General features: G+C 39.5%; 1 protein-coding gene and 1 long non-coding RNA gene across 5 annotated transcripts in view; one reads left to right on the top strand and one right to left on the bottom strand.

Annotated features, from left to right (window-relative positions):
• Positions 1-24529, top strand: part of RBMS3 (RNA binding motif single stranded interacting protein 3) — a gene marked incomplete at its 3' end in the record, with an annotated part of 439521 nt that overhangs the window by 125832 nt on the left and 289160 nt on the right. The window lies entirely within an intron of this gene.
• The window catches only part of LOC311432298, a 660648-nt gene continuing 651311 nt past the window's right edge, over positions 15193-24529 (bottom strand). The window contains exon 2 of the long non-coding RNA XR_014689964.1: positions 15193-15547. This is a non-coding gene — a long non-coding RNA (uncharacterized lncRNA). The remainder of the gene's footprint in view (positions 15548-24529) is intronic.

A 24529-nucleotide genomic window follows, 5' to 3' on the forward strand; every position in this document is an offset into this window, starting at 1 on the left:
TATGAACTACGCTGAATAGTGCCACTTCTGGTTAGCAAACCAACTGTTAAACCCAAATCTCCTGTGTCAGAAGGACAGAGCCATTGGTGGTGTCACTAAGTCCCCAGATCAGTCCTGCTGCTGAGGTTGCACACAGTAGTATGGCATCAGTGCCCTATGGAAGTAAGGCAGAGCCCTTCTTCCATTTGCCATTTGTTTGTTACTGTGAGTGCTTTTAAATAATGTTCTTCCTTAAACATCTAATTGATTTTTTGTTTGTTTTGAAACATTTCAAAACAGTTAAAGAAAAAAAAAATGCCATCTGAAATATTTTTGGAAGTCTTGAGGTACATTTGAACATAATGCAGCTGGTTGCTTACAACAGGGAAACATTTGGATTTTTTTTTTTTTTAAACTTTCATTTCACTCCTGTGAGTGAAACTGTGAGCTTGAGATTTTTTTTTCTCTTTTAAGATAAAAATTGTTATCATTATGTAATCACATGAAACTAGGAGCCAAGTCTTTAGGAAAAACACCAATGGGGATGATCAAAACAAAATGAGAAGAACTGGCAGTAAGAAACCATAAGGTTGTTCAGATAATGCTTCAGTGTTCTAAGTTCACACCTTACCATGTCAAATGGAAGGGTGTTTGATCTGCAGGCTAATGAGCTATAATGCTACTTTACAAACATAACCAATTAAAAATGTTGTGAGGTTGTAGATGAACCTTTTTTTTAAATAAAAGTGTATGTGTATATTCAGAAATACATATGGAGCTGCCTCTTTTAACTTACAGGTGAAGTTTTGTGGATGTTTAGGTAACATAAAGAAGCAATGGCACTCAGTGGGAGCATGTGATGCTATAAAGTGAAGTATTTTCCTGGCACCTGTTGCGTTGGCCAGCGGGTGTTATATGCATCTTGGCAAACGTGTGAGTGTTTTGCAAAATCTCACTTTAGCTTGGAGGTAACTGTTCTCCTATTTGCATGTTTTTGAATGCCTTCCATGTCTGCTGTAGTGAAACAGCAGGGTTTGATGAGTCGTGCTGAGCAAGTCACTGTAACCGGAGTGTGCCAGCACTGGCCGATGCCCTGCCGTGGTGAACACCCCAGACATACCCACCTCCATGCCTGCAAAATCTTACTGCACCTCAGAAAACAGTCTTGACTGCATCGAAGCAGTGTTCTATCTCAAGCAAGTCCTTTTAAAATTGCTTATTGAGTTTAAAGCCAGGTCCTCTACAGAGGAAACTCCTTTCTAATTAGTTCCCCAGACACTTTCTTAAACGGCTTCTTCGCAATTAAGGAAAATATTTCCTGGGTCATTATCTTTTCATAAATGAACTCATGGCCTAGCAAATATTTTCTGTAAGGAGGCCCAAGATGCTCAAGTATTCTGTGACATATCTAATCTGTGATTATTCTTAATTTACTGCTTCCAAAATTTGCCAGCCCATATCACTGGTAAATAATTGGTTTAAATTTTTTTTTTCCTTCTAGAGGAATAAAAAAAGTAAAATTTCCATTTATACACAGTGATTAATGTTTTGAGTCATTGGTCTGTATAAAACTTTGCCAACAGCTTGGCATGTGTTTGAAGTGCATTTTGGGACTGGGTAATGCTAGTAGGCTCTTAATGATCTCAGCAGATTTGGAAATATCTATTTCATATCACAGAACTGAACAGAAGAGAAATTTTGTTGACTTGGAACAGCAGCTTGTAAAGCTTGTTGAAGCCTTACTTGTAATGCATTGGCTTTTTCAACTGTCTTGCAGAATCACTTTGCTTAAACTTGAACTTCATTTTTTCTGATGCCATGGTGCAGCATCTTGTATCTCAGTAGATCTGTTTGGCCACTGGTTGCTTGAAGGCAGGTCATGTCTCCGAGAAGTAACAGATGAGAAATTGGTTGCTCAGAAGTCTAAAGACCTTCAGCAAAACAGAGCTGAATGGTGGAACCCCTCCAGATAGTCACAGAGGAGACATTGCCCTGCTCCTTAACTCTGCTGGAGCCGATTCCATCACACGCTCTCAGAGCATATGCATATGCAAAACAAATGCTTAGTTGATGTAGTGACAATTTGATAATAAATCCCATCGACAGACACTTATTGAACACGGTTACTCAACAGGAACCATTCTGAATCAGATCTGTTAATTATAGCGTGACTTCACTTTTTCATTATGCCAGCAATCAGAAAAGTCATCGTTCACATTTTCCCCTATTAGTGCACATCCCTGGCTTTTGTTTAGAACAGTGGAACTATTTTACCCAAGTGAATTAAGTAAATGGTAGATAATATACTGTGAAAATAAAACACTAATAGACCATGCCATCATTTTTATTAAATCTGTCGTTCTGGGCATTTAAGGGCTGCCCGTCTAGAGATGGCATGTGATAGCTGGAGTAGAAATATATGTGCAGCACAGGAGAAAAATCATAACCTGTGGCAATAAAGATGTAGCTCCCTCAACACTGAACAAAAAACCCACCCACACCAGTTCTGGAGAAGGAACTGGTGGGCATTATTAATATTACTCCATCTATTTAGGTTATGGTAGCCATACAGCAGTAAAGCTCTAGGTGCTAATCTACAGCACATAAAACAATTGTATTGTACAAAAATTAATTAAAAGACAGCCTTGTCCTATGGACTTTGCAGCCCAGGGCTTTGAAAAAGACTAGTGTCCACAATTAATTTCAGGTACTGTGAGCAATCTTACAACTTTGAGTCAAGTTAAATAACATTTTTAAAAATACTGAATTCGCAAAAAAAAAAAAAAAAAAACAACCAAGCACCACCACCACCAAAACCCAGTCTCTCTTATCTCCTCAGAATTGTCATACATTTGGATTTGGATAACATTTAGTGATTTTTTTCAGCCTAGAATGTTTTGAGGAAAGATAAATTTATATATGAGAAAAGGAGGAGGCCACATTAGGGGCAGTAGAAACAACACTCCTGCTTGATTAAATAGTTTTTGTCTCACTGGATCTTCCTCAGGACCAATGGTGGGCTGATGTTTTCTTCCATTAGAGGGCAGTGGTGTGATACATGGTTTCCCTGGACCCCAAAATTTAGGTGTGATTAAAAAAATTACAGAGTTCAATTTTTGTCTTCTTTTTTAAAAAATGTATCCTTATTTGATTTATAAATATCCAAGCACCCAAGCATTGCATTTTTCATTTGCATAGAATTTTTACAAATAATTGGCCAGTTTCAAGCAAACATGAAAGACTGGGAATTTCAAATACAACAGAGTTAAAAGTTTTCCAAAAATGGGAAGCTATATAGAGCGGAGATTCAGTGCTCCATTGGAAAGGACTGCAGAGAGAGTTTTGTTTTTATCCACTTAATTTAACTACAGTAAATTGCTCCTTCCTCATCTATGATAGAGCCAGAGCTTTTGCTGTTCTTGCCCAACAGGGAATTTGGGAGGGAGCTATGGGTGGGTGGAAGCAGGAAGGAAGTATTTGGGGTTGGGTATTTGAGTTACTGCAGCAAGTGGTACTGTCACTGTTGGGGTAGAACATGGGAAGACGCAGGAAAGGCAAGGCTCAAATACATAAGAAAGCAAGCTTCCGCTGCTTATTCTGTTTTACTTTGAATAAAGGAGAAATAACAATTTATTTTTTTTCTTAGATGATCTCTGTAAAGAGCTTTCAGCCTCATGCCCTTGTTGTGTGTGGTATTAGTTGTGTTGTTGTTGTTTATTAACTTATTAAATATGGAGCAGTAAACGCCATATATTTTTAAATGATTTAAAATAGACTTGTTGCCCTTCAGTTTTTTTATTAATTGAATATTTTTGCTAAGCTGTCTGCTTTCAGAGCAAAGGTTGCAGCCAGAAGATGGGGGTCAATGGGACCTCCATTTAAATGCATGTTATCTCTATGTTAATTGCCTGCATATTTAGCCAACCAAGCATGTCATTCTGCAGAAAGTAAAGGTTTTTGTGGTCAACCTTTAATTGTGAAACAGCAAGAAAATGCCTGAGTGACCTGGTTTGCCTGAGGTATCTTGGTTGCTCTTGTCAGTCACTTCAGCTCACAGTAAATTGCAGGGTAAATTCCACATAATTGATGGAATGTATCTTTGGGAAAAAAAAAATTAAAAAAAAATAGTGTGCAAAATGCAAGTATTTAATTTTTGTATATTTGTTGCACATTATCCTAGTAGTTATTTTTCTTTTTAATAAGGCTAGATTTTATTGCTAGTATAGATATTTATTACAAGAAAAAAAAAAAAAAAGAAGTCATGAAACAGACATTAAATATGCCTTGGGTTTTGGAGACAGATACATATTTATCAGGTTGGGTGAATATGAGTTCTTACATCAGAAAGAATTGCATAGCTCCTGCTTGCCATGCTCTAGTTTCTTAGTCTGTTACTGCAAAAGAGTTAAAACTATTACATTTAAAGCAGAGGGTGTATTCCTTGCAACAAGTCATTCTGAGATGCTGGTATTAATAAGTCTCTGTCTTGCAACCCTTTGTTGTGTTTTCTCTAGTCTCTAGTAATAGGTTTGAGGTTTTGGAACTTAAAATATTTCAGATTGCTACCTCTGTCAAATTTGTTTGAATAGGGTAAGTCAGTTCAAATGTAATGAGCAAGGAGGGGCTGACAGAGAATGATATGCAGATATTCCTGCAGTATATTCTTTGTCTTGGTTCTTTCTCCTTTTGTAGGGATTTCAGGAATTCAATTTGCTTTTCTGAGCAAATACAAGTCTGAGATTTCTATGGACTGTTCAAAGAGCATCACTTTAAAATATGAAACTGGAATTTTCTTCCACATTTATCACTCTACATTTATCTACATTTAATTTGTTCTACTATTTTATTACCCAGCGCCACTTATTTTAATAAGGTTCTTCTGCAGTTATTCACAGTTGCTTCCCCCTCCTCCCCCAGTTTTCTCTCCTAAATAATCTTGTCACCTCACTGCTTAGCCTCTTCTCATCTTCGTTTAGAAATAGGTTATGCAGTATGGGTCCCAGCAGAGCTCCACATGGAAGTCCTGTTGGTGCCATTCCTCTGTTGTAAGAAAGACCATGCCCTCGACCCTCTGTTTTTCTCTTCTAACCATTTGTTTATCCAGGAACTTTCCTTCTTATGCCACGGCTGCCTAGTTTCCTAAGAAACCTTTTGTTGGGGACCTTGTCAAATGCCTTTCAGAGATCCAAGCAGACTATATTAGCCAGATCACCCTTATCCACAGGCTTGTTGACCTTTTCAAAGAATTCCAGTAGGTCTGTGAGGCAAACCTACAAAAGCCAGGCTAACTCTTTCCACAAACTGTATTTCCAGTGATTTTACTCTCTTTCTGCAATTTCTGATAATTTGACACCAGGCTTACAGACCTGTGGGTACCTGGATCTCACCTGGAATCTGTTTGGATTAGCGTCACCACATGTCACCTCCCCATTCCGCAGGTAAGAAGTTGATTTTATAAAAGAGGCTGCACACTTTGTACCTGTATGTGTAGTCAACTATTGAGTCCTGGAGCTCTTTTAGAACTGGCAGGGTGAATACCATCTGTTGTTCCTATTTGTTACCGCTCACTTTTGTCAGTCTGTCCCATAACGTCCTCTGTGGTCATTTCAAATTAGGAGTTGCGCGTGGTCTTCTGGGCTTCCTAAGAGCTGCTCTGTGAAATGGCACCTAAAAATGTGATCTTTGCATTATAGCCCATTTTGCCCAACATGCTCAATTACTGAAGTCCCTTATGAATGCTCCACTTTCTGCCTATACTGCCTTTCTCTGTCTTCCTCTGTGTGTTGCTGTGGGTGTTGTCATCCTGGCAGGGCACCTGGTGGTATAGCCTCAGTTCTCCAGTAATACGTAATTGCCATTCTTGGTGTTTAGGCTGCACATTTCACATTAGGCTGCACATTTTCACATTAGGTTGTGTGTTACTTGCTGCCATGCTTAACCTGGTTATTTCTCTACCACCAGCATGGTCTACTCTGTGCCGTGCATGTTATATCTTAGCGGTCTGCTTGTTGCCTCACTTTCACCAGATTTCCTAGTATCTGAGTGTTTCCTTATGGTAGAACATATTCCAGCTCACCTATCTTATTTTTAGGGCTTCAAACATTTAGGTAGCTACTAGTGTTTTGGTTGTGTTGTCAGCACTAGGTTTGAGCGAGTCTCTGGTTACTTTCTTTCCCAATATGACCACTTCCATTTTCTGGCCTGTTTTGTTTGTGAGGTGAATAGATCTACTGATCACCCTCTGATCCTCTCTGAGATTACAGGCTCCCCCATCAGTTTGCCTGATGAGAGAGGTTGCCCTCACTACAACCCACTGCTTTCTTCTGGTTAGCTCCTACTTCCAGAAGGACACTTTCCATGCCAGAAGATGCAAAGTCAACAGGTATCGGCAGGGGAAGATCCAGACCAGAATTACATCTTTCCTCACTATCCGAATGCTGCCGTGAACTGCTGGCTGCACTAACGGACTCAGGCCTGCTGTACAACCATTAGAAAATCTCTTCTGTGAATCTCTCCCTCAGCAAGGTTTGGCTTGGTTGCTTGGAAGTGACATCCCTTCCACTTTGCCACCCTGCCCTCATGAGCCAGAATCTCCCTCTGAAGACCATAAGTTGTCTGCATAATTTGCCTACATGTGAAGCTTTCCCTTGGGGAAGACTCAGAAATGATAGCTGGCACAGGAAATGGGGTAATTCCCACCTTCCTTAATTTCTTCCCTCTGAGCATTTGATGGGGTGGTTCCTTCAGCTGCTCTCTATCCAGGTCATCTGTTTGACCACTCCTGATGCTGCCCTAAAGGCGAAGCCTTGAGTGTTCTCCTTCCATGCAGAGTCCAACTCAAGCTCTTAGGGTCTCAGCGTAGTTCTTGGAAATACCAGGGCTCTCCTTATTCAAAAGAGCATAAAGAAAGATTGGTGGGGAACAGAAGACATACCACCTAAAAGAACATTTACAAACCCCAAAACAAATAGGAATGGCACTGCCTGTGAGTAAATCAATGCCCGGTATATATGTGTGCAAAATACTGGCAGCAAGAGTCACTGAGGGTATAACAGACCATGATTAAATTACAGGTGAAATATGGGTGAGTGTTTCTGACCACCAAAGCAGCTGAGGGTTCGTACAGGAGGTGGAGCAAGCTCAGTTTTTATGACAGAAGTTGCTCCTTCGGGAGTGGGGCCCAGCTCTCAGGCTGAAGCAGGGCAGGCGTCTCTCCTGCTGTTAGCCAGGCTGCCTGGCTGCTTTGGGGTGCTTTTGGAGAAGGCAGGAGCTGCAGTGGTTTCCAAAGACAGCTGAAATGCCAGGAAGCAGGAGCTGGAGGAGGGAGATCTTGCTGTGTTCCGTTGCTTGCTTGCAATTCACTTGCATATTTGCTAGTGTGAGGCCTAGGAAATGTCCGTAGGTTCGCACATTAAAGAAAATAAAATAATTCCAAAATTGGTTTTGTCAAATTAACCTTTGAAAGCCCAGCAAGGTGAGCTTGCTGTGTTCAGGGAGTGAGGATAAGGCAGAGGAATGGATATGAAATGCTCTTTTATTATTCTATCTGGAACTTCAGACTATCACTCAGTCATCTCATATTAATAAGGCTCATAAGAAAATAGGATTTTCAGATTATGATTTTAAAGCCCCGTGTTCCCACTGTGTTTTAGGGAAGAGTGAAAGCACATGTTGCCCACAGGAGTAAGTGAAACCAGAAATTTCATTTCAGTTTAGACAGTCTTTACTGACACTCTGCTCCTGGGTTTGGCATTCCTGGAAGGGAGAAGAGAAGTGGAACGTAAAAGGGGAGAAACTTTCCAGTCAACATTTGGTTTGAATTTACATATTACTGAAAAAAAAAAAAAAAAAAAAAAAAAAAAAGGAAAAAAAGTACCATTATAATTCCACTGTTGTTCCACTTTAACCTCAGAAACACTAGCTGTTCTGTAAACTACACATACACCTTTCATTTTACGTGCTACATCAGTGTGTCTGCATCATTATTTTATCCTGGTAAATAAGACTTCAAATGGGGATAACTTTGCAATACAAAAACACTTGGATTGATATATAGAAAACTGTGCTTCTTTATTTTAGTCTTTTATTTTTTATGAATTAGATAGCACCCAAAATTCCTTAAAAGAAAACAGAAATAAGATATAGTGTTACAGCTTATCTCCTTTCAGGTAGATGTCCACATGGTAGGCTGCAGATTGTCTGTGCTATTCAAGGGATTGAAATCTATGAGTTAGGGTGAAGAAAGATATCAGTTGCCCTGTACAGAGCAGTTACAAAGGAACTTGTGATATATATATTAGTTATGTTTGTATGTGTGTTGAAGTACTTTATTAAAAGTTGATGTTTCAGTCCATTTCATGTAATACCTTGCATCAGTATAATGCAGGAATAGATAACTGGGCATTTAGATGTATGTTACACAAGTTATAATGCATAAATAATAAGTACAAATATAACTTTGTTCTAGTGATAAACTTTCCTAGAAAGAGTAATTTAATTATAAATGACAAGATTGACGTTGGCATTTGAAGTTGACGGTAGGGTTAAACTCATTAACGTTTCCATTTTGCATGTGTCCTTTACTCTGCTGTCTCAATTTCCTGAATATAAAAAGGGTCACATTAGGATGTATATACTTAGCATTAGATATGTGCCAAAGCATGCTCCTTATGAAGGCCTTGAATTCACTAAAATCAATCTTCTTCATAAAATGTGTGAACTCTAGAGCTCTAATGCTTCTCAGTTCGTTTTAGGACAAAGGATGCATTAGCTCACTATTACAGTACCCCAAATGTTACCATGTATAACGAGCCCTACACCTTAATATTTTTTGTAGTACTGTTAGAAATATCACAGGCCTGAGGATATGTCTGAAAAGCTTCCTCTCTCTTTTGTAATGATGTAAAGATAGTGTTCCCAGGTCTGATGCACTTGGAATGAACTTGGTCATTACTGCCAGACTGCGTGTCAAAAATGTTATCTCCATTATTTCAGTAAAACCCTTGACTACATGCTTAAGAAGATAGCCTCAAGGAGTAGGCGTAGCGCTCACTTGAAGAGGACTTGGCATTTATGTTGGCTGGCCTGCGTGCTCGCTTTAAAGAGATCCTTTGGATCTCTTTTTAGATTTGGGGCTAAATCTTCAACTATTTGTCAACTGCTCTTGAAAGTGAGACACAGAGGCATGCAATGTATTATGATTACATGCCTCAAAACCTGTGGTACTTTGGGGAAAACAATACATTGCTCATTTTGATAGATGCTTACTTGTTCTGCTTGCACTATTGTGCTTGAAGCTGCACACAGATACCCTGTGATTGGAGTACACTTAATGGATTATTTTGATGCACAGTTCTACAAACCCGTGCTTCTGTTGGTACGATTGTGAGCACATCCCGTGATTATTTAATGGGATCACTGTATGAGCATGCACTTCTGGAAAGTTCACAGTTAATGCAGAAGAGGATAGGACCTTTTGCTTTGCAAGCTTCTGAGAGGAAAGAAGGTATTTTACACAAACTGGCAAAGAGCTTACAGGGAACAGTTCCAAACCTTCAGAAAAAAAGTTTCCCACAAAGACTTTTTTTTAAAGTCATGCTGCAGGAATTAAGTTGGAGATATCACTGACCGAAAGGACATTTTTTCTGAATGAGCTGAGAACCAAAGGAAATGACTCCAGGGTTTGAAATCCTTTTATTTCCTCTGTGGAAGATATCTGTGCAGCTGAAACTAACCATTCTGGCTGGACGTGAGCCAAACTTTATGGGAACTCAGATTAGGAAGTTCTATGGTCAAAATAGCCATTGAACAAATTGCTTCCAGTTTAAAGACTCAAATTTCCTGATAAAGCTACAGCATTTAACCCTTCCTTTTTTTTTTCACTTGGGTGAATGACCTGCCCATTATTAGATGCATGCTGTTCATCCAGTTGTGATCTCTGCAGTGCTCTCAGAATTGCCTGCAAAGCATTTGCTAATTTTTACTCTTATGTGAGAGCAAAACCTAGAAAAATTGTTGGAACGGGTTCAGGTGATGTTTCCCACTTACAATGGCAGTGAGACTGCGATAAACAAGAAGTCTGATTGCCAACTGCACCCTGGCATTTTTGTCTCACAGCCCTTTCGAAGAGATGTGTTGTTTTGTTTGGTGGCGGGGTTAGCTGGCTTGCTTGGCCTTGGTGAACTGAAATGAAGAAGCAGCAGCAATAACAGTTGTGCCTCCAAATTGCTGTATTTACTCCAGGAAGCATTAAAAACCAGCATGCTGTAACTAAAGCACTGCGCCTGGCCTCTGAATGCTGTGACATGGGCTTGGTATTTCCAAAACAACAAAACGCTTGAATTGGAATAATGACATTCTGCATTTTTGTTTACTGAGTTCTTTCCGCGTTGATTCCAAATTGCTTTGCCCGTGATAGGTATGGGCATGCTCAGGAAGCCTGGGAGGGTGGCAGAGAGAGTCTGTGCTCCAACTGGGAACAAAGTCCAGGTGTGCTGGTGCGTCCTCACTCTGCCATACACAGGACTACATTGGGCCAGTCTTTTCTGCCCCCTCACGCGTATGCACAACTCTTTTCCAAGAGGGCAATGCTTCAAAGCCCAGCTGGCCTGGTGAGGGTGTAGGCTGTTTTGGGCAGTTCTCAGAGAGGATGTTGGTGATTGTAATGCAGTCATAGGGATGTGACAGGATGTTGCTGCATCCGCTCTTTCTGCCCCCACCAGTAGTGCTTTATTCCCTGAAGTGTGTATGCCTTTGTGCATACTTTGTATATAGTGCATTAATGCCTTTGCGCAACCTAAATTTAAAAGTCCTAAATCTTAGGCAGGTGTTTCCATCATTTCACCTGAGAGACTAATTCCCGGAATAATAAATCTCATTATTAGTCTTTCTTTTTTTTTTTTTTCCTTTCTTTATACTCAGCCTAAATTTTGCTTTTCCTAATTTAATCCCACTACTCTTCATTATCCCTCCTCCCCTACAACTTGGCACCACACTAATTAATTCATCTCCCTCTTTGGTTTTTGCTTTTTACCCTTCAGTATTATAGCTCAATGTTACAGTGTGTTCCTCTTTCCTGGTATTTACTCAGCCCAACAGATATATTTTAGCTCCAGCAATCTTCCCTTGTAAAACTGTTCCTGCTGACCTCTATTCAATGTTATTGTTCATCAGTTAACAAACCCTCTGGTTTGTTTAGAAATTGCTGGTATCAAAGCGATCAGAACAAGATGCATTACCCCAGGTAAGTGTTTGAGTGACATTATAAATGGTGATTTTATATATCAGTGCCCTTCGACCATTTTTGTTTTTCTTTTGGGCGTTCTTTTTTTTATTTGAGAGGGAGATTGATCACGGTTTTTACGATCAGATTTGGAATCAAACCAGAGTCTGACATTTCTTAAGTGTACTTAGGAAGTTCTATTCAATAAATATTTGGGGCATAGGTGATTTTAATAATTTGATGGTGTTCAAAGTATGTTATATATGTGGTGACCTGGCATGAACCTTTCAAAAGGCTCAGTTTACATGTCTCTCCTCTTCTATCGGTACTGCTTCTGGAATGACATCTAAACATTGTGAAGGCCATCCTTTCCTACTCTGTCCTTCAGTGGTAACATGAATAATCAGCCTCTGTTATTTAATGACATTCTCTTTTGTATTTGTAGACAGCTATCACACCTGCCCTCCCTCTTTTTTTTTTTTTTTCCTTTTAGTATCTTCAGTGTCCTGGACTTAATACGCTGGTGCAGATAAACTAAGCAAGACACTAATGAAACAAATAGTTAGTCTGTTGTTAAAGTCATCTGAATGTGTCCAAACCTTCATTCCTTCTCTCACTGACCAAATCCTTTTACAAAAGGTCATGTAGATTATCATTTAAAATTCCACAAGGCACATTCCACATTCAATTTTTTATTGATCATACTATAAAATTATTATTATTGTTATTATTATTATTACTATTATTATTTTGTATTTTTTTTGACAATTTGTCACTTGGCAAAGTGGAATTCCTCTCTGGACTGTGTTCCCATGGATATTCTGAAGTCATGCGTTTTAAGTCCTTACTTTAGAGATGATGGAAGACTCTTAATACATGCAACAGGAGCTATAGGAAGCCCCAACTGGAGAACTGTCACAGTAATGAACTACTGTTAGCCGTCAAGGTTGTGCTTCATAGGCATGTGAAGCAATTTTGCAGTGTCTGTATTTAAATGGATTGGTAGTAAGACCAAATTGTTAATAGTCAGAACTTTTATTTCTTAAAATAGTTTAATGAATTTAAGATCTCCACACTGAAAGTCTGTTAGTCTATTTTGAATTATTTCTTGGAAGCTGAAGCTACAGGCGGAAGGAGGAGGAGCTTGTCTTTCATCTGTAGTCAAAGAGAGAAGTATTGTCAGAGCTAGGATTAAGCTTCCAGAGTTTTCTGGTGTCCCTAGTGCATCTTACTGAACCCTTAGCGAATGTCTTCAGGAGGTGCAGAATTCATAAACGAATGAAAAGCAACAAGCATTTAGATCAGAAAAAGACTGCATTAACTGGAGTAATTAAGAAAACCAAATTGCAGAGTCCTTGCAAGTGAAATATAATTACTGAATGGTAACTATATCGTCTGCATTTTAAAGTCCAATGCAGTAAAACATCCTTTAAAAATGGAGGTGGCATCTTTAATTCTTTTTTTTTTTTTTTTTTTTTTTTGGTCACATTGCACAATTGTAGGGAATGTTCTGATATCTTCCAATACTTAATTAAGTATAAAAATTGCAAATTTATCTACTAAAAATATGCAGCAGTACCCTTCCTGCAAATAACAGCCACGGTGACTCAGGTGAATAAAAATGCAGTCGTAGTGCTAGATAAACCCTCAGAGATATGTTGCCGTGCTAATGCCTTTGAATTGATAATGAACTTAGCGTGGTCATACATCTTTGTGGTCATTTCCCGTTTATATTTGCCCTCAGTGAGTTTTAGAGCTGTCACTGTTCGTGGAAAGTACCATTTAGATTAGTGTGAGACATATGTTAGTTTTGGAGGGAGCAGAGTATTCCATCAGCATTTGCCGTCAGAAAGAAGAAGCCTGGTCATGGTACTTGGCTGTTTTAGATTTAAATTAGATCAGCTCAGCATTTTGTTTTTCTAGAGAAAATCAGATGAACTGCTGAATGTAATGTTACAAAATGACATTTTTTTGATGGTTAAAAAAAACAATTCAGACAACTATATTTCCTTTCCAAAACATTGACTGGAATGCTGATGTTTTTCCTGGAAAAGCTTAAAAATACATGTGTGTATATATATATATGTGATGTCAGAATGTACGTAAAAGTGCTGTTAATTAAATAGCCTGCTTTCTTGTCTAATCTTATCATTGAGTTCTGAAAATAGTACTGTCATAACATATTGCTATACATTATTTATAAACATTAGAAATTCTGTGATTTCTGCAGCTTCCCTCTTATTTTTATGGACTTTTTTTTTTTTTTTTTTTTAAATTGGCCATTTCTGGAGGGCTGAGCTTGAAGGAGATTATCATAAGCCTTCTGGTGAAATACTGAGGCATATTCATTTACAGCTATGGCAATACATTTTTCTTATTTGAAAACACTTTGGAAAATCTTGGCGTTTTCAAGATTGGGAGTTTGGGAGTAAAAACAATCATTCTCTAAAGCTTTGATTTCCTGGGTGTTTTAAATCACCACACACAGCTGTTTTGCGCATGGGAAATACTGTAGCTGTGTAACTGTTGTGATTGAATGTGGGAGGTATAAACTCTCTTAACCTGAGAGCATCTTCTTATCAGACTTATCTTTTCAAAAGTGCAGACTTTGCAGCAGTTCCCATCAGTCTAGTTTCTCCCTCCTTCCTCCTCCCCTTTTTTTGTAACTCTCGATCTGATTTCCTAATCTATTGTTGCAAGCAAAGCTAACACACACAAATCCCACAGGCATCTCTGTCCCCACATTTACGGTTTCTAAATTGCTATTCCTTGACTGATAACTCTTTTTTTTTTTTCTTTTTTGAAACCACCCAGACAGAGGTATTGCCAGTGGAAATCAAGAGTCATTCTGCCAATGTCATTAGTTACTACATTGCCATGAAACTTGTTTGGTAGTAGATAGTCCCTTGGTGCTTGGAGGTGTAAGATCCTGGAGAAGGATGGAGGCAGAGCTGGCGTTGCCATGTTTCATAGTAAAGGATTAAAAGTGACAGCCAGCTCTTCCCTTGACTGACTTAAACAATCGCTATCAAAATGAGTATAGCCATGCTGCGTTCAGTCATTTTGCATGGTAACGTATGCTAACACCAGTGATGGGATAGATGAGATGGTGTTTTATATTTAGCTGGGAATCTGCTAGTCACGTGTCTCCTGTGCTGTTATTTTGACTAATATTCTTCACAGTAAAGCTTGTTCTAAATGCCTGAAGTACTGGGGAGGAAATTCTCTTTGCAGCACTCTCCACACTTTTTTTTTTTTTTTGAATGACAGGTTGCTTAACTTCTCTCTGCTTCAGTGTTTCCCCATCTGGTATAAATGAGAATTATCTGTCTGTCTTGGATTCCTCCATGGCTTGCATTGCTGAAGTACCAGAACAGTCTTGGATGCATTTGGTCTTCCAGCACTCCAGGATGTGGGGAAGTACCACTAATCCCATTTTACAGGATTGTTGTATGTAGTAGAACAGATTTTCCAGGCCAGTGTTTGCCATCGGACATTTTTCCTTCTGATTGACCATATATAATACCCAGGAAAGGAGGAGGAATTTCAACCTAGCACATGCTTTTTTTGTTGGTTTTTGTTTTTGTTTTGTCATCCTGAGTGAACGTGTTAGTTGTGTGGTTGTGTTGGTTAACTCTAAGCCTATTGCCCATCTTGGCTAAGGTAGGCCCTGCTTACATTGCAGTAATGATTATTTTTCAGGAAATTGGCCATGGCACTGCCCACAAAATGGCATTTCTCAGTGATCTGGAGATATTCCTCACTCATTTGGAGCTGTTGGCCAAAGGTGCTGTTTGTGCAATAGCTAGCCACTTTGTTTTCGGGATTACAGGAGGTTAAGACCAGAAAGAACCTAACCTGCCTTTTTACTTGGGGCATGGTGGCCAGTGTAAGGATGGGAAGTGACTCCATACATGACCAGATATGGTAATGTTTAAAGTATAGTCAATCATGTTTCAAATTAATTTCATAATAATGTTGTGAACAGGATGTAGGATAAAATAAGTGTTTTTAATTTGGCATGCAACACTGACGTGTTCTACAGCACTGGAGGGCCTCACGTTGCCCTTACAGACTCCCAGGAAAGATTGCTGACTTTGCGGTTGGCATTGCTGCCTTTTTTTCCCAAAAGTATTGTCTTGGGGGAAGTGTGCAAGGGAATGAGCTTGCTCTAATTCTCAGAGCTGGGTGGGAGGAACCCCAAGGACGGCGAGGACTGTCCTCAGAAGTGCTGGAGATGCTTCCAGTTCTGGGGGAAAACAGGATCCAGGCTGGAGCTCAGTCTTGCAGCCCTGTTTTTTCTTTAACCAGAGGATAGCTAGGGTAAAGGCCTTCAGTCCTTGGACACTGCAAAACAGGACAAAGTCCCAGTATGAGTTGTGATATTACATCTATGTTTCCCTAACCTCTCTGTACGAAACTGTCATTAGGAAGCATGGGTCCAAATTCAGTGTCCCCAATATTGTCTGTCCTGCAACCTTCAGGTTTGTCCACAAAATGAAAGTTAGAGCAATCTATTTGGCTGCTTAGTATCCACTTGAATTTACAGGGGCTATTTGCTCCATGTTAATGCAGAGCATTCTGGTATGTGTATTTGCACGTGAAGGGTTTTTCAAAGCTTAGGAGCAAATTTGGAGTTGTCCCTGGGGTTTAGGCCTGTTGTTTTTGCATTGCCCATGTGCACTCAAAATAAGGTACTCTCGTTCAGGGATCCCTGGTTTTGACCTTGCTCAAGGGGACACGCACACGCATCTGTGTCTCCTGCATGTCTCCATGGGGGAAGCACAGGGCACAGGAGGATGAGTGTTTTCAAGGCCCCAATTTACTTTTTGGATTTGCCAGTGTGTGTGCTGTGGGCTGGTGATCAGCCTTCATTTCCTCCCTCCTGCTAGAGCCAAGGACAAACTCTTATCTCTCAATACATTAAAGCTGTCAATGTGTGACATAAGCAACAGAAAGATTGATGAATGGAATGGGAAGCAGCTGCTTTTTGGGGTGTGCTGTTTTGTAATTGATAGGCCACCATTTCTTCAACAACAAAACCTGTTTCAAAGGTGTCTTTTCAGCGATGATTTAAGGAGTTTTAAAAGAGAAAAACAAGTTCTGTCATGAACACCTATAGTGACTCGTCCCATGGATCAGCATGTATTTGATGACCTTTAGATCTTCATCAGTAACGACTTCTAATGAGGGTGCTACCAAGGGGATTTGAGACAGGCATTTCCAAGTTTTTTTTTTTTTTTTTTTTTTTTTCCAAACAAGTTTTATAATATATTTTTTAGGCTGTAGTAGAGCATTTGGAAGTCTGGAGCCTGCCCTCTGTTTGGAAGCACGAAAGGAGCCCTGTCAGAGCTCACCTAGGATTAGAGACCGAGCTCTGGGTTTGGAGGGATCACTCTGAGATGCAGTGTGGATCCTCTGTTGATCTGGATCCTGCTCCTTGCCTTACAGAAACGAATACGTCTGCCTGCTAGGGTGAAGGGTGTGCAACTGCCTTCTCTCTCACCAGTTCTTTCCCTCATTGTCCCTTCTTCTCAGCTCTTGTAAACCGTGCCTGCTTTTACAGAGCAGGCAGCCCACTCCAGCTGAAATTCTGCAAAGTCTCCTTTTCTCCAGAAAGGCCTTCTTAAATCACGGCCCGGTATTTCATACCTGGAACGGTCCCTTCAGCCACCTGCCTTTGTATATTGATTTAATGTTATATTTTTAACAGAAATAATGTGAAAGGCTGAAATTGTGGGACTGCTGAAGAATATATCAGAGTAAGCTGTGTTTTGTTATCAAATCTCTTTAGATATCCTCTCTTATTAGTGGCAATAATTAATAATTAGGAAGGGGGAAATCTATTTTCTAATTATTTATTTGGCAGGAAGCTTTTTCTAGGAAGATAAGTAAATACCAAAGGAACAGTGGGTTGAAAAATATTGTGCAAAGTTTATGTAAACAAATTATGCAAAGATAAACAAAAAATCCAGAGTGTGGGCTTTTGGCTCTTGATTAATGAGCTTTTCCGGTGTTTTGCTGGACAGGATCACTCGGTTGCACCATGCTGCGTCCAAAACCCTTCTAAGGCTTTGTGCATCTGCTTCTGGAAATCTCTCACCCAAGATACTGTTTTTATTTTAAAATCCTGATGTGCATCAGTAAGTGCAATGGGCAAGTCAATCTTGATATAACTTTGAGGTCATTGGAATTTTACCAGAGGAGACTTCGGTCCCAGCATCTCTTTTCTTGGAATTGGCCACCCAAGTGCAGTAGCAATGTATTCCCAGGCATAGTATGTTTCTTCTCTCTGTCTCTCTTTTTATTTATTTAATTTATTTATTTATTTTTTGTCTTTAGCTATTTATCTGGACACAGTGTGTCCTAGTTTTGATGCCACTGAAAATAATAGTAGAGGATGCCTTTTCCCTTCCTACTGGATGGTTGTTTTAATCTGTTTTTTAGGGTAAGCTTAACACTAGTAGAAGTCATACTGCTGTTTCAAAGGCTGTGTAGGCAATAAATAGCGATCAGATCTCTGTTCATAACATCAGGTGAAACAATTTCTGTTCTCTTTTACATTTCAAGAGAAAAAGAACGTTGTTGAAAGCTCTGGGACTGTCATCTGAAACTTACACATTGCTGTGGCATTTAAGAACACAGGACACTGAGTTCAGATGGAAGGATTTTTATTTAGCCTTTGTTTTAAACCACAGATTTTTATTTTGCTTCTAGATTCTGGAGGGCAATGAGTATCCACATCATGTCACAAGTAAACAGGATTAAACCTAAGGGGAAGAAGAGACTCCAGTGACTAAATCAGGATGTTATAATTACATATGGCAAATACATGTGTTTAGTAGGGTTTTGGTTTTGGAATCCAGAATATGGTGGCAAGGATAATGTAGTGGTTATTTATCAGTGCTAGCCCCAAATGCTCTGTTACACTTACATCCCACATTAAAGTAACTTGTGGATTTGCATTTTCAGCATGTTTTGCGTATTTGTTTCAGTTCTTTAACAGTGCAGTGATTCAGCTACCCTGAAATAACACATGGATAACAGCTGTAGGAAATCATGCAAAAATTTTATTAAGCACTAGACTCTGAAATTGCCTTTTTCCACTACAAATGCACTGACATCTGGGTCATATCTTCTGGTTAATTCCAGTGCCTTATAGTGTAACACACGAACAAACAGGAAAAACAACACAGAATGCACAAAAGAAGGAAATAGAAAATTAGTGTTCCTTACATTTCAGACATTGTACTCCAGAATATCTTTCAGATTTTCTTAATAAATTTACCTGAAGGTCTGTAATCCAGAGGAGAAGACTACAGAAAGCCAGTACCACAGAATTGGCTACCAATATCGTGAAGTTTTGAGGTTTATTATTATCTGCCAGTCAAGTGACAATTACAGAAAGTATGACCAGGATGTAGAGGCAGGTGGCCTCTGTGGGTCTTGTTACTGGACATTGAAAATAAGAGGGATCAGAAACCATTCTCAAGTTCTCTGAAGGCTTTTACAGTGAGAGATGAACGTAATTTCAAACAGACTGTAACAGACAAAGCAGCAGCAGTTCCAGCTGTGCTCTGATTGACTGTCTGAGTAGCCTGAAATTTATAGCTATGCAATTCTTTGGATGAAATTGAGATTTGTAGGTCCACTCCATACATAAGCTTTTGAGCACTAATCTGTCTTTTAATTTACCGAGGTTAACGTGAGAAAAACGTGGGTGTCCTCCAAAGTGAAAAAAATACTGCGATGAAATATGCAGTCTTTCTTCAGCTGGTAGTTAGCTTAATATGTATAACATAGTTGCAAAACATATTTATTACAGGCTTCATGCTGTCAATGACAGCTAGGTGGTATAAACCTGTTGTTGTGAGGGAGATTCAGTGTATTATTAGCATAAATTCTGCAGTTTAGGTGAGATGAAAATGGGACTATGCAAAAAACACTACTTTGAGAAGACTGGGCTGGTTAGGGACATCCAGGATTTATGTAGTCCATTCACCTGACCTTAAGGCAGGCTTAATAATATCTGTTTTACTTCCTAGACTTATTTCTGCATCCTATTCCCAAAATGTTCCATGAATGAAATTCCTTAATGCTTCTAAGTGATGTATGCACCGCTTATCCCAAGCTTTTTCTGATGTCTAATGTATTTTCCTTGCTGCTTTTTAAGCTACTATTCCCAATGAACATGGAAAATTTTTTGCTTTTACACATTACAGCAACTGTTAATTTGCCAGAAGACTGTTATCCTGTCTCTCCTCTGCCTTCTCCAATATCTGACCCTGATTATTTCAGTGTTTCCTCTTAGCTCATACTATCTAGACTTGTAATTATTTTTTTCTGCTTTAGTCCAGTCTTAACCAGTTGGTCATGAAATGTGGTTTTCATAAACAGATACAAAACTCCAAATTGAATAGTGGAAGGATTACTGTAGTTGCTTTACACACCGCTTTCCCGTTCATGTATTGCAATAAGATCTGCTTTTTGGTGCTAGGGATATGTTGTTCACTTTGCTAGGACTATGAACTCCAGACTGTTTTTCAAAGCTGTTGCTGGGCAGTCATTCCCCTTAGTTAAAAGTATGTCCCCAGAATGACCTAAGCATCATATTAGATTACCTTTATTGCAAAATCTCTTCTTACCACTTTTTATTCTTGCTATTTATATGACAAAGTCAACAAAGCAAGTAGAGAATGAGTAAAGGCTCATGTGAGCCAGTTACCGTAAGGCAGCAAGTTCTTGCATGCTCCTCAGCAACCGTTCAGGTCCACACACCGCCCAGCATGGTGGGTGTAAATGCAAGTTATTCAAGAGAGAGGTGACCTTCAGCAAGAGAACAGCAAGCTGCTTTGCATTTTCCATGAAGTGAGAACTGGCCATGGGGCAGCCAAACAAGATAGTTGGCAATTTGCTCCTGTATCAATACTTTGGTTTCATCCTGACCTCTAGAAAAACTAGGTAACCATGTTCTAAATACAAAGGCCATTATAAGCACAGGATATAGTGTTGCAGAAAAGGTTTCCCATCAAATTTAAAAATTGTAAGGAGGAATTTAAAATTGTGAATTATTTTTATTCTTTCTGTTTATTTGTGATACTGTCTGAGCCAACTGACTTCAGGGCACTAGGAAATTTTCTGGCAGTGAGGAAAAAGAATCTTTCTATTTTAAATAATTCAGTTGAAATTTTTAGTCATCCAGTTAAAATTACTTGGAAAGGAATCCACAGTCCCATTTTAGAAAGTAATATTTGAGCTCTGAGTCTCTTTTAAGGATATTTTTTCCTTATGTGCAAAAGAAAGTCAGAAGGTTTTTTTTTTTTTTTTTTTTTTTTAGCAAAAAAAAAGAAAAAAAAAAAAGAAAAAGACACCTGACTGAATGCCCTAAAACTGAATGCAGTAAAGTTGCAGGGATGGTGACAGACATACCTTCCACACAAGAGATGTCTGTGTGTTCTCTGTACATATAAAGGACTATTGCAAGTGAAGTAAGTGATTGGTGTTTAAGCAGCTAGTTTTAAAGCACCTGCTTTGGTATCTAAAAAGCCTGAATGTCTGCCCAAAGTCCCACTATTTGTGTTCAGTGAACAAAAATGTTTTGGCGCAGGCAGTGCCGCTTGGTTCAGCTGCCCAGAGGCTTCTGCTTCTCACAGGACTTAGCTCAGAAGAGCTCAGAAACTGGTTGGGTCGACACGTTCTTAGTATTTGGTGTCAGTGCACACAGAGATGTTCTGGAAATGCAATTAGCTTCTACCCATGTGTGGGTTTAATGGGATTTCTGAATAGTTCAAGAGCTCATTTTTTCCGAGATGCTGAGAGAAACATGAACTCATTCACACAGTGGCTCCAGATTGCTTTACCTAAGCCTTTTGCATTGGTTCACCGTGTATTGATGTGCAGCACAAAGCGGTGGACAGTATCTAAGGAGAGAATAAGAATATCCTTTAATCGAGTAAAAAGTCAATAAAACACATTTTTAAAACGAGCCTGAAGGCACGAGCTATTTTTCATAAGCTCCAATCCTTCTTCTTCTTCTTCTTTTTTTTTTTTTTTTTTTTTTTTTTTGGTTCTATTTTCTCTCCAGTCAGGTTTTGTTATTAAGCGCTGTGGCTTTTTAATCAAAGCCCACAGTTACCCGGAGTACATTTTTCTGCTGGCTCGTCCCCAGGCGCAGGCTGCCGAGGCCGTACATCAGCCCGGGACCCAGCAAAGCATTCCTCAACTTGGACCTTTTGTCCCAGCTTACTTCCTGTTGACCGGATAGTGGCCCTCGGCCTGGCTTCTTGTCAGGTTGTTCACACAGAATAGAGTTCAGTGTTTCGAAGGGCGGCGAAGTCTTGAAGCTGCCTGAAAGCAGCGTGTGATGCTCTCGGAGCAGGAATGCAGTGTTTTTTGTTTTTTGTTTTTTGTTTTTTTTTTTCCCCTCTGTGGGTTTGCCGAGGTCACAGAGACAACATGGCGCGGGTTGGTGGGTCGGGCTGCGCTTGTGTCCTGTGAGGGGAGACTGGCACAAGTCGCTTGGTGGCTGGCAGTTCTCTGTAATGGCAGGGTTGTGTCCCCGACCACGCGTAAAGCCTCGTGGAAATGTGCTATTACCGGGCAGAATATAACTGCAATAGATTTGCTACTGCTCTGTTGCAACACGTCCGGCGTAAGCACTGTGTTTAGTAGCAGGAGGAAATGCTGGATTTGGGCATGCCCTTTCATACCACGTTACTAGCACAGTGTGTTCATCATGTTATCTGTAAAATCGCATCGCCTGGATCTTTCCGTCTGCTTACACACACATGTGAGGCCTGTATTTATATACGGATGCATACGTACACACAGGCTCATATGACCGTGCAGACTGATGTTAATGTTTATCAAAGGAGTGGTAACCCGTGGGAGGTGGCAGGAGCCCTATGTGTGGGCCACCTCGACAAATGTGGTGGGACACAGGACACAAATGCTGGTTTATACTGGCAGCACTTTCCACACTGAGAGCTCAGCCCACTGGGTGCAGGGGGACATTGGGCCAAAAGTTGTTGAAGGGCTCTTCGTGTATGCATGTGTGATTTCAATATATATTTTATTTTTTTCAAGAATGTCCTAGGATACATCCAGGTAAAATTCACTGGGAAGGAGCATGCCTGGGAGAGGTTTTTTCAGCAGCCATCATGCAGGCACTCAGAAGTGGGTTAGGAGTCCTGGTGAGCCTGCCTCTCATTTCTCATTTCTGCCTGTGCTCCTGAGGGACTCCTTCATATCACGAAGCCCATTTGACTTATGACCTAAGAAAGATTTTTTTTTTCCAGCTCAGCAGAGGTGAAAGGCCAGGGCAGTATCCCACAACTAACCTAGCTTCCACAGTTTTTTGGTCTTAAACCCTGTACTACTTACAAATGATTTTCAACGGTCAAGTTACCTGCTTCCAGTGCTTGGAGGACAGGGGGAAATTACAGGGTTAATTAAATATTTTAAAGAAGTGCGTATAGGAAATCCGAAGTAATTCTTAATATGAACCATTAAAAAAAAATATAAATGGGAAAATCTGTTCACTTTTCTAATTGGAGAAAGCCATTTATTGTTCTTACCATTTATCAGTATAACCTAATTCATTGCTGGCATTTTTTCCCTCTATACCTTTCTGGTATCACTGTATTTCTAATATCATGGCTATCAAATTACCATAAAGGGAGAGAACTAATGTTTTATGCTTATGGGAACAAACATTATTAAATATGGAAAATTAGAATGTCTGATTTTTTTTCATTTTGTTGGATTATTTTTTTTTAAGATAGTATTTGTTCACACTACTTCTCCCTTTGTAAAATACCCTTATATTAATAAATAGCCGGGCTTACTATAAATGGAAAATGATTGCTCCCCCAGATGTTAGGATTCAAGAACCATCTTCTTTGGAGCCAGACCACCTATTCACACAGTTATTTCTCTGATTTTCATGTCATCTTTATGGTTTTGGCAGGGGCAGCCAGACAAATTACCAGCCCTTAAGTCCATTTTTTCCCTCAGCTTTTAGGTGCCTGAGAATCACTGTGAAACTTAAATCTTGGCCCTGTAAAGTTTATGCAGTTAAGAGATGACAATATAAAAGGAAAGGGCCAAATTGCTCTAGAAATACTGAGATGTAAATGGAAGACGAGTAAAGGCACTGTGCATGTCTCCTGGAAATGCTTTTTCAGTCTTAGAGCAGGATGCACACCAGCAGTGACAGTCAGCTGAACACAGGGGATGCTTTCAAAGGTGGATCATTCGAGGGCTGCTTTGAAGTTTGCTATCTTTAAGGACTACAATGGAAATCCAACGATACCAGAAGCAAAGGCAATTAAGAGGAGGTCTTCAGTCCAGCCTCAGCGGTCACAATACTGAACAGCTGATATGAAATGGATGAGAAAAGCAGACGCAGGCAAATAGCACAAGGGAGACCAGAAGCACAAAGCCACTGGCTCCCAAATGGCTGAAAAGATAAACACTTGATTTGCACACACAAGTAAAATGTTTCTTTGACAAGACATGCTGAATTACACTCGGGGAAAATTCTACATGCCTTAAAAAAAAAAAAAAAAAAATCAATATGCTGTTTTACAAATATATTTTTATCCCCTGGATTCAGTGAGTTCTGTAAGCTGCTTGTCTGATGCCTAGTTTCCAGGTCCAAGCGGCAATGATATATTAAAGAGCTGTGTTTAAAAAAAAAAAAAAAAACAACAACAAACACAACAATCTGTTTTCTTTTTGACATAAGTGAAATATTGAAGCATCTACTGGCAAGCTTGTAAATTAGTTGCTTTTTTTTTTTTTTTTTTTTGGATGTCATTGGTGAAGAAAGAAATATGCAGTACAGATGTGTACTTGAAGGTGGTAGGATGTTGATCACATCTCTTAGCCTTTTGGGCCAGTTCAAAACATCTGCGCAGCCCAGTTGTGTTGGATAACAAAGTGGATGTGTCAATACAGAGTTTGGACTGAAGGAAGAACTGGTTTTTGGCTGTCATTAAAAAGGCAGGAATGCAGACCATTCCCAACATTGTGTTCTTGGCTGTAAATATTTGTTATAGGTGGGTGTAGTTTTAGATATCCATCTTAAACAGAAGACCCTCAAACTCAAACCCCCAAACCCTCTGCACATTTTTTTTCTTTTTAGGCCAATTTTTCTCTCTTTCACCAGTTATTATGTTTTTGTAAGATTTGTGCAAGCAAGCAATGTCAGATGCAGCAACACTTCCGTGAATTATTTCTTTAAATTAGAAATAAGCTTTTGCCTAGTACTTTTCTCTGTCCATCCGCAGTGCAAATTAGTTAGGAAGATGTTTTTCCCTTAGAGAT

The sequence above is a fragment of the Aythya ferina genome, assembly GCF_964211825.1.
Source record: "Aythya ferina genome assembly, chromosome: 2".
Classification (NCBI taxonomy): Eukaryota; Metazoa; Chordata; class Aves; order Anseriformes; family Anatidae; genus Aythya; species Aythya ferina.